This window comes from Antennarius striatus, chromosome 2 (genome assembly GCF_040054535.1).
Source record: "Antennarius striatus isolate MH-2024 chromosome 2, ASM4005453v1, whole genome shotgun sequence".
NCBI classification, from domain to species: Eukaryota; Metazoa; Chordata; class Actinopteri; order Lophiiformes; family Antennariidae; genus Antennarius; species Antennarius striatus.
In genome coordinates, this window is record NC_090777.1 from 7948093 (window position 1) to 7957823 (window position 9731).

Genomic DNA, 9731 nt, shown 5'->3' on the forward strand with positions numbered 1-9731 from the left:
CGTCACGTCACCCAACTCGCTGGACGCCGCCCCACTCTCACCCATCACTCCACATGCTGTTTCAGCCACCCTGCCACCATCCTCACTTGTCCCATCTTCACTCCGCCCCCTCACAATATTACTGGTTATCACTGCTCCTACCTGCATCTGACTCTCAGGTTCCCTCCTCGGAGCATCCCCCTTTCCCGCATCCCCGATGCGGAACGGGACGCCTCCAAGCGGCGGTGGGAACTGCTGTGTCACCGGGCGGGTCCCGCGGAGCGTCGCTGATGCGCTTCGGACAGGCGCTAACAATGTGTCCTTCCTCTCCACAGCCAAAACATTTCATCCGAGAGGAGGTGGCTTACCACGGGTAGTCACAGTTGTCCACTTTAACAACAAAACAGTAGTTAAATTCTTCCGCCTTGTTGTTCAGGATCATGGAAACCTGTCAGAGGTGACACATGAGATGCCCCAGTTGCGGGGACTTACACCCCGTCGTAATTTTGGTAAATGGTGACACAACTTCCCCATGTCAAGAGAGTTCTCTAATCAGGAAGTCATCACTGATGAAACAGGGGACGTTGGACAGCGTGATCTTAGACGCCGGCTGCGACAACGGCATAACAGGTACAAACAGTCTGTTAACGTTTATCCCGTTCCACCAGTAGCTTTACCTGTTCTACTTTCTCCACAAACATAACAATTGCCCTGTTCATCCGGCCGGCAGATTTCAGTGCACTATACCCACCACTAGTGCTACCTCCTCCACGCTGAAATGAGACACAACCCTAATCGCGTGGTTCCTTGTCAGCGCTGTGAAATCGAAACCACCATACGCCATGAAGGCGTCTGAGGGGCCGTAAACCGGCACACGCCTGGTCGGCAAAAAACACACAAAAACTGACAATAAACGACGTTAAACACTCAAGACAAACACAATTAACAATACACAAAGAATACAAACACAAAGACAGAACGTGAAGATATAAAAAAAACGCTGAAAACCACTCAGCAGTTTCTCTACTCAACTCATGCACTCCTCACAGGAGAAGATCAAGAAGAAGTTTTTATAAAATGACAAAAGACCTAAATAACTTTAGGAACATCTGGTGTCACAAAAATGTCCTATGCACTTTAGTTGATGATCAACTCACTTTTGCAAACTTCCTGATATAATGCACTAATTTTTAAATTGTATTTTCCTTTTATTTATTGGTTTTTAGTGTTTTTGAAGCAGGAGAGGAGGAAAGTGCGTTCGCACGAAGAAAGAGAAGAGGAACACCAAGAGTATAGGACTGAGAGTAGGGACGTTGAATGTTGGAACTATGACAGGAACTATGACAGGAAAACTATGACAGGAAAAGGTAGAGAGTTGGTTGACATGATGCAGAGGAGGAAGGTACACATACTGTGTGTCCAGGAGACCAGGTGGAAAGGTAGCAAGGCTAGAAGTTTAGGAGCAGGGTTCAAGTTGTTCTATCATGGTGTAGATGGGAAGAGAAATGGAGTAGGAGTTATCTTGAAGGAGGAGTTTGTTAGGAATGTCCTGGAGGTAAAAAGAGTGTCAGATAGAGTGATGAGTCTGAAGCTAGAAATAGAAGGTGTGATGTTCAATGTTGTTAGCGGGTATGCTCCACAGGTAGGATGTGAGCTGGAGGAGAAGGAGAAATTCTGGTCGGACCTTGATGAAGTGATGCAGAGCATGCCTAGAAGTGAGAGAGTTGTCATTGGAGCAGACTTCAATGGACATGTTGGTGCAGGAAACAGAGGTGATGAGGATGTGATGGGCAGGTTTGGTATCCAGGAGAGGAACGCAGAAGGACAGATGGTAGTTGACTTTGCAAAAAGGATGGAAATGGCTGTAGTGAATACTTTCTTCCAGAAGAGGCAGGAACATAGAGTGACCTATAAGAGTGGCGGTAGGAGCACACAGGTAGACTACATCTTGTGTAGACGGTGTAACCTGAAAGAGATCAGTGACTGCAAAGTAGTGGTAGGTGAGAGTGTAGCCAAACAGCATAGGATGGTGGTGTGTAGGATGACTCTGGTGGTGAGGAAGATGAAGAGGGCAAAGGCAGAGCAGAAGACGAAATGGTGGAAACTAAAAAAGGAAGAGTGTTGCATGACTTTTAGGAAGGAGTTAAGACAGGCTTTGGGTGGTCAGGAGGTGCTTCCAGATGACTGGACAACTACAGCTAATGTGATCAGGGAGACAGGTAGGAGAGTACTTGGTGTGTCATCTGGAAGGAAGGTAGATAAGGAAACTTGGTGGTGGAATGAGGAGGTACAGGAGTGTATACAGAGAAAGAGGTTAGCCAAGAGGAAGTGGGACACTGAGAGGACTGAGGAGAGTAGACAGGAGTACAGGGAGATGCAGCGTAAGGTGAAGGTAGAGGTAGCAAAGGCCAAACAAGAAGCTTATGATGACTTGTATGCTAGGTTGGACAGTAAGGAGGGAGAGACTGATCTATACCGGTTGGCAAGACAGAGAGACAGAGATGGGAAGGACGTGCAGCAGGTTAGGGTGATTAAGGATAGGGATGGAAGTCTATTGACAGGTGCCAGTAGTGTGATGGGAAGATGGAAAGAGTACTTTGAAGAGTTGATGAACGTGGAAAATGAGAGGGAACAAAGACTAGAAGAGGTGACTGTTGTGGACCAGGATGTAGCAAAGATTAGTCAGGATGAAGTGAGGAGGGCATTGAAGAGGATGAAGAGTGGAAAGGCAGTCGGTCCTGATGATATACCTGTAGCGGTATGGAAGTGTCTAGGAGAGGTGGCGGTAGAGTTTCTGACTGGGTTGTTCAACAGGATCTTAGATAGTGAGAAGATGCCTGAGGAATGGAGGAGAAGTGTGCTGGTGCCCATTTTTAAGAACAAGGGAGATGTGCAGAGTTGTGGCAACTATAGAGGAATAAAGCTGATGAGCCATACAATGAAGTTATGGGAGAGAGTAGTGGAAGCTAGACTAAGGGCAGAAGTGAACATTTGTGAGCAGCAATATGGTTTCATGCCAAAAAAGAGTACTACAGATGCAGTATTTGCTTTGAGGATGTTGATAGAGAAGTACAGAGAAGGCCAGAGGGAGCTGCACTGTGTTTTTGTAGATCTGGAGAAAGCTTATGACAGGGTGCCCAGAGAGGAACTGTGGTATTGTATGAGGAAGTCTGGAGTGGCAGAGAAGTATGTTAGAACGGTGCAGGACATGTATGAAGACTGTAAGACAGTGGTGAGGTGTGCTGTAGGTGTGACAGAGGAGTTCAAGGTGGAGGTGGGACTGCATCAGGGATCAGCTCTGAGCCCCTTCTTGTTCGCTATGGTGATGGACAGGCTGACAGATGAGGTTAGACAGGAATCTCCATGGACTATGATGTTTGCAGATGACATTGTGATCTGTAGTGAGAGCAGGGAACAGGTGGAGGAGAAGCTAGAGAAGTGGAGGTTTGTCCTGGAAAGGAGAGGAATGAAGGTTAGCCGCAGTAAGACAGAGTACATGTGTGTGAATGAGAGGGACCCAAGTGGAATAGTGAGGTTAGAGGGAGAAGAGATCAAGAAGGTGGAGGATTTTAAGTACTTAGGCTCAACAGTACAGAGCAATGGAGAATGTGGAAAAGAGGTGAAGAAGCGTGTCCAGGCAGGATGGAACGGGTGGAGGAAAGTGTCAGGTGTGATGTGCGATAGAAGAGTTTCAGCTAAAATGAAAGGAAAGGTGTACAAAACTGTGGTGAGACCAGCGATGTTGTTTGGTCTAGAGACAGTGTCACTGAAGAAAAGACAGGAGACAGAGCTGGAGGTAGCAGAGATGAAGATGCTGAGGTTCTCTCTGGGAGTGACCAGGAAGGATAGGATCAGGAATGAGTACATCAGAGGGACAGCACATGTTAGAGGTCTTGGAGATAAAGTCAGAGAGGCCAGACTGAGATGGTTTGGACATGTCCAGAGGAGAGATAGTGAATATATTGGTAGAAGGATGCTGAGTTTTGAACTGCCAGGTAGGAGGCCTAGAGGAAGACCAAAGAGGAGGTTTATGGATGTAATGAGGGAAGACATGAAGGTAGTTGGTGTGAGAGAAGAGGATTCAAAGGACAGGGCTAGATGGAGGAAATTGATTCGCTGTGGCGACCCCTGAAGGGAAAAGCCGAAAGGAAAAGAAGAAGAAGAAGTGTTTTTGAAGCACTTTAGTACTTTCATCTAATGTAAAGTTGTAAAATGTTTCAATGTGATTAAAGTGTTTATGCAAAAAAAAAAAAAATTCTTCTTCTTCTTCTTAATGTAAATGGTTGCTCCCCAGAATGTCGTACAGAGGTCGAGTCTTGGTGATAAACAACTTGGTGGCCTCGCAGCTATGGCTCCGCTTGGCCTGTATGGACCCTCCATCAGGGTTCATAGCCCAAATCCAGATTAGACTTGTTAATTTTTTCTGGCATGGGCTGTATTGGGTGCCTCAAGGAGTGTTGTTTTTATCAAGAGGGGGGACTTGGCCTCATCCACCTGGCTAGTAGAAAACCAACGTTCAGATTACAGTTCATCCAGCGGTTTCTGACCGGACCAGCGGATCTGACGTGGAGAGAGGTGGCCAGCTGCATATTCAAACGTGTGAGTAACTTGGGGCTGGATGCTGCACTGTTTTTAATGGATTCTAACTTTCTAAAATCAAATGGTTTGCCTCCGTGGAGACTTCTATATAATCCTCCCCTCAAGAAAAAAACAGCTGATCTCCAGTGGAGGATTTTACATGGTGCCATCGGTTCCGATGCTTTTATCTCTGTTTTTAACCCTGCTGTGTCCAGCCAGTGTCCCTTCTGTCCCGTTCGTGAGACAGTCTTTCATGCTTTTAGTGAGTATGGGAGACTTGCAGTGCTCTTCACTCTTCTAACGAATGTTCCTAATTTGTTCAGTGAATATTTTAGTATCAGGAAATTAATTTACAGTGCTGGGTACATGTAATATCTTTGGGATATTATAAGAAAAAGGGGACAGAGTCGGGAGGTACGTTTTTAGCTTCAATCTTTACTGCATACACCTACACACACACTTCCTTAACACCTGGAGGACATATATATACAGGTCAAAGGTTAAAGCTCCACCCTCACTACTCCCCAACCTGTGCTGCCACCCCCAAAGGACAGCCCCTGCAATCCCACATCAATATCACTCTACTACATTCCTCCCCCCCTTAAACTACTAATCACCGTACCCCACAAAAAAGTGTTATGTATCCTTCTAAGCATCCCTAACTGATACTGGAATAACAATTACTGGGCACTTAAAGATTTTGTTATCACTTAACATTTTAAACAATTACAACCATAAACCATTGCATTTAACAATGGTAATCTTTCAAATAACTTGGTTTGCACACGGCCCTTTCTGACCTGCGCAAAGGTGCTATCACAGGTTGTGATGGCCCTGAAGGGTTGGGAGGTGGATTGTCTAACACTACAGGAGTTGCTTTTTTCTGAGCAGGACTCAGGACACTCTGGGTGTGTGTCTCCTGAACACTGTCATTTCCTGTCAGAGTGGAAGTTTCTGATGCAACCCTTACTGCTGCAGGTGAAACAGACAGTTCCAGTGGCTCTGTGAATTCCGCCTCCATACAGTCCCCTATTACAGCACGTGACAAGACCTGGTCCGCATGTCTCCGCACAATGTTACCATCTCCCAACATGATCTTGTACGAGACAGGACCTGTAATTTTTGTGATGACTCCAGGAATCCACTTAGGACCATGACTAAAGTTTCTTGTCACCACAGCATCTCCTTCCTGGAATCCTCTCTTTTTTCAGGTTGTCATGCTGTTCCTTTTGACTGTTCTGTTTTCGCTCCACCTTTCCTCTGCGTTCAGGATGAATCAAATCCAAGGTGGACCTCAACTTCCTCCCTTGTAGCAATTCTGCAGGTGAGAGCCCTGTGGTGGATTGTGGTGTGATGCGATAATTAAACAGAACTCTTGACACCTTAGTAGCAATGCTTCCCCCACCAGCCTTCTTCATCATCGATTTGAATGTCTGGACCACGCTCTCAGCACAGCCATTTGATGATGCATGATATGGGGCGGATGTGATGTGCTCAATTCCATTTCTTTTCAGAAAGTCTTTAAACTCTGCACTCACAAAACAAGTACCATTGTCAGATACAATTGTTTCTGGTATTCCCTGACAACTGAAACTTTTTCTCAGGCATTCAATTGTGACGGCTGAGGTGGTGTTTGTTACAGGAAAAACCTCCATCCATTTTAAATGCGCGTCTATCAGGATCAAAAACATATGTCCCATAAAAGGCCCTGCATAATCAACATGTAATCTTTGCCACGGTTTGCTTGGCCACTCCCATGGGTGAAGTGGTGCTGGCGCAGGCAGGTTACGGTGTTCTTGGCATGTGACACAGTACTTGACAATATTCTAGATGTCTGCGTCCAACTTTGGCCACCAGAAGTAACTTCGTGCCAAAGCTTTCATCCGAGTAATGCCAGTGTGTCCATTATGTAATTGCTCTAACATGGCCTCCCGCCCTTGTGGTGGCATCATAACACGTGACCCCCACAGTAAACACTAATCTTGTACACTCAACTCTGTTTTCCACACAGCATAAGGTTGAAAAACTGTATCAAAGTCGTGTGTCGGCCAGCCATGTTGGATAAACTGTGCAACTCTGGACAATACAGGGTCTCTGGTTGTCCACCTGCTCACTTCCCTTGTTGACACAAGAGTTGCAGTCTCCATCATGAGCACTCTTTACTCCTGCTCATCATTGTCTGAAGGTTGTGGCAAAGGAAGGCGACTCATGGCATCAGCATTACCATGCTGTTTTCCCGGTTTATAGATAATCTCGTACTCATAAGCTCTTAGCGTTACAGCCCATCGCTGAATGCGAGGAGATGCCATGTTTGGCACAACTTTCATCTCACTAAAAAGTGATAACAAAGGTTTGTGATCAGTGCAAATGACAAATATCCTACCATACAGGTATTTATGGAACCGCTGAATGCCAAACATCACCGCTAAACCCTCTTTGTCCAATTGAGAGTAGTTTGATTCAGCTGATGTCAGCGTCCTTGACATAAAGCTGATTGGTCGCTCTTGTCCATCCGGCAGTCGATGTGACAACACCGCCCCCACTCCATAGGGAGAGGCGTCACATGACAAGATCAAGTCTTTTTGACTGTCATAATGCACTAAGACTTCTGAGGATTGCATGAGGCGCTTGGATTCCTCAAATGCTCTCTTTTGCTCTGCTCCCCATCTCCATTTTGTTTCTTTTCTCAACAGTTCATGCAAGGGAGACAACAATGTGGACAAGTTCGGCAGAAATCTGTTATAATAGTTGAGTAATCCAAGGTACGCACGGATTTTAGTGACATTAGTGGGTGCTGGTGCTTTTTGTATGGCACTGACCTTGTGGGGTAGGGGATGGAGCCCCGAAGCATCCACTTTGTGTCCTAAGAACTCTGCCTTCCTGTTCCATGAATATACATTTGTTGCGCTTGAGGCGAAGACCAGCCTCCTGCAGCCGCGTCAGCACCTGGTTCAGTGTCGCCAGATGTTCTTGGTCACTTCGGCCTGTCAACAAAATATCATCCAAATACACTGCTACTTTTGGGATGCCAGCCACCAGACTCTCCATCAGTCTTTGAAATATGGCTGGACTGGAGGAAACCCCAAAAGGCAGACGGTTCACTTGGAACAGACCTTTGTGTGTGTTAATGGTGACAAAGCGCTTGTATGCCTCATCCAAGATTACCTGCTGATAGGCGTGGCTTAAGTCCAATTTACTAAACTTTTCACCACCAGACAGTTTCTCAAACAAGTCCTCTAGCTTTGGTATTGGACACTGTTCCAACTTTGACACCAAATTTACTGTGAGCTTGTAATCTCCACAGATGCGCACTGAATTGTCAGGCTTCAGCACAGGAACAATTGGTGTAGCCCACTCCGAGAATTTCACTGGCTCAATTATCCCTTGATTGGTTAGTCTCTCTAACTCTACCTCCACTTTCTTCCTCATGGCATAAGGGACACAGTTAAGCAGCACACAGTTCATACCTAGCTCTTTAATCCAGGCTCTGCCTAACAGGTTTGGCCCAGGCCCTGCTACGACTACCACTGGAAGCTGCTTGGTTTGCTCTTCGAACTGTACCGTTACTTCTGCTGCACCTACTGTGGGCACTCTCTCACCCGTGTACGTTTTAAGACTTAATGAACAATCTTGTAACTCAGGTGCGCCCCCTGCTGCCCATAACTTAACATACTCCACATGTCTTAGATTAAATAGTTACGCTGCACCCCGTATCTACTTCAAATGATACTATGTGACCATTTAGCTTCAGCTGAGTAGTGATGGGGTCTGTTTTAACTATCTTTGGCTCTGATACACTATACAGTGTAAACACATCTTCATCACTAGAGAGATTCCTAGGAACTTCCCTTATGTGATGTGCAGGCTGTTTTTTATCCTCCTTTACCCCTTTTACAAACTGCTTATGTTTCCCTCCCCCCTTTAGCTGCTGCCCTGGAGGAGGTGAGGATCTGCACATTTTTTTCACATGCCCCTTTTTTCCACAGCCATGACACTTCTCATTGATGAACCTACAGTCTCGTGCCATATGTTCACCTCCACATCTGTAACACGTTAGCGCCGCAGTTTTTTCTTGCCACTTCCGTCATGCTTTCACAGTGTGCACCTTCAAATGAGCTGAGGGCTTACTTGCATTACTGTCCTGTTTCTGTTGTAGATCCAGCACGTCCCTGCTCGCAGTCTCGATGGCTTGTGCGACTTTCAATGCTCGCTCAAAAGTCAGCTCCGGTTCCGCCAACAATCTCCGCTGGATGTGATCGTCCGCAATTCCACACACGAGCCTGTCGCGCAGCATCTCTTTCAGTCTGTCGCCGTAGTTACAGTGTTGAGCCAGCTCCCGTAGCACCGCCACATACTCCGTCACAGTCTCATTCACCGCCCTCATCCTCGAGTTGAACTTAAATCTCTGAACAATCTCACTGGGCTTCGGGTTGAAGTGCGACTGCAGCAGCTGAGTTAACTCGTCATATGACTTATCCCCAGGCTTCTCTGGACTTAACAAGTTCCTCATTAAACTATCCGGCTGTCCGGCTGCCAACTGAGCTCAACAATATAGCCCGCTGTCTCCCAGCGTCTGTGATGCCATTTGCCATGAAGAAATGCTCCATCACCTCGAGGTACTCCTCCCAGACTTGCACCTGGCTATCAAAAGCCACAAGTGTCCCCACCATCGCCGTAGCCATCTCGACCTTTTTTTTTTTCTTCTTTTCGTTGCTGCTACTGGCTCCGCGTCTTAGGCCAATAGGCTATTTTACTTAGCTTCCTTGTCGCTCGACATCAACCGAGTCCCCCGCGTAGCCAGGCACATAAGATGCTTCCTCTGTACAACACACAGTGAGTTCGCTTGGTCTCCTCATCGCCAAAATGTAATATCTTTGGGATATTATAAGAAAAAGGGGACAGAGTCGGGAGGTACGTTTTTAGCTTCAATCTTTACTGCATACACCTACACACACACTTCCTTAACACCTGGAGGACATATATATTCAGGTCAAAGGTTGAAGCTCCACCCTCGCTACTCCCCAACCTGTGCTGCCACCCCCTGCAATCCCACATCAATATCACTCTACTACAGTACAATAAATCTAATGAAAGAAAATGGCAGCTTTTAAATGTTATCTGTGTTGAGGCAAAACTCGACATTTATGTGACCAGGAAGAGGAGAATTGAAAACA

General features: G+C 46.3%; 1 pseudogene; it reads right to left on the reverse strand.

Moving 5' to 3' along the window:
• Positions 1-8120: 8120 nt before the first annotated feature.
• On the reverse strand, positions 8121-9239 carry LOC137614229 (uncharacterized; annotated as a pseudogene).
• Positions 9240-9731: the final 492 nt, after the last annotated feature.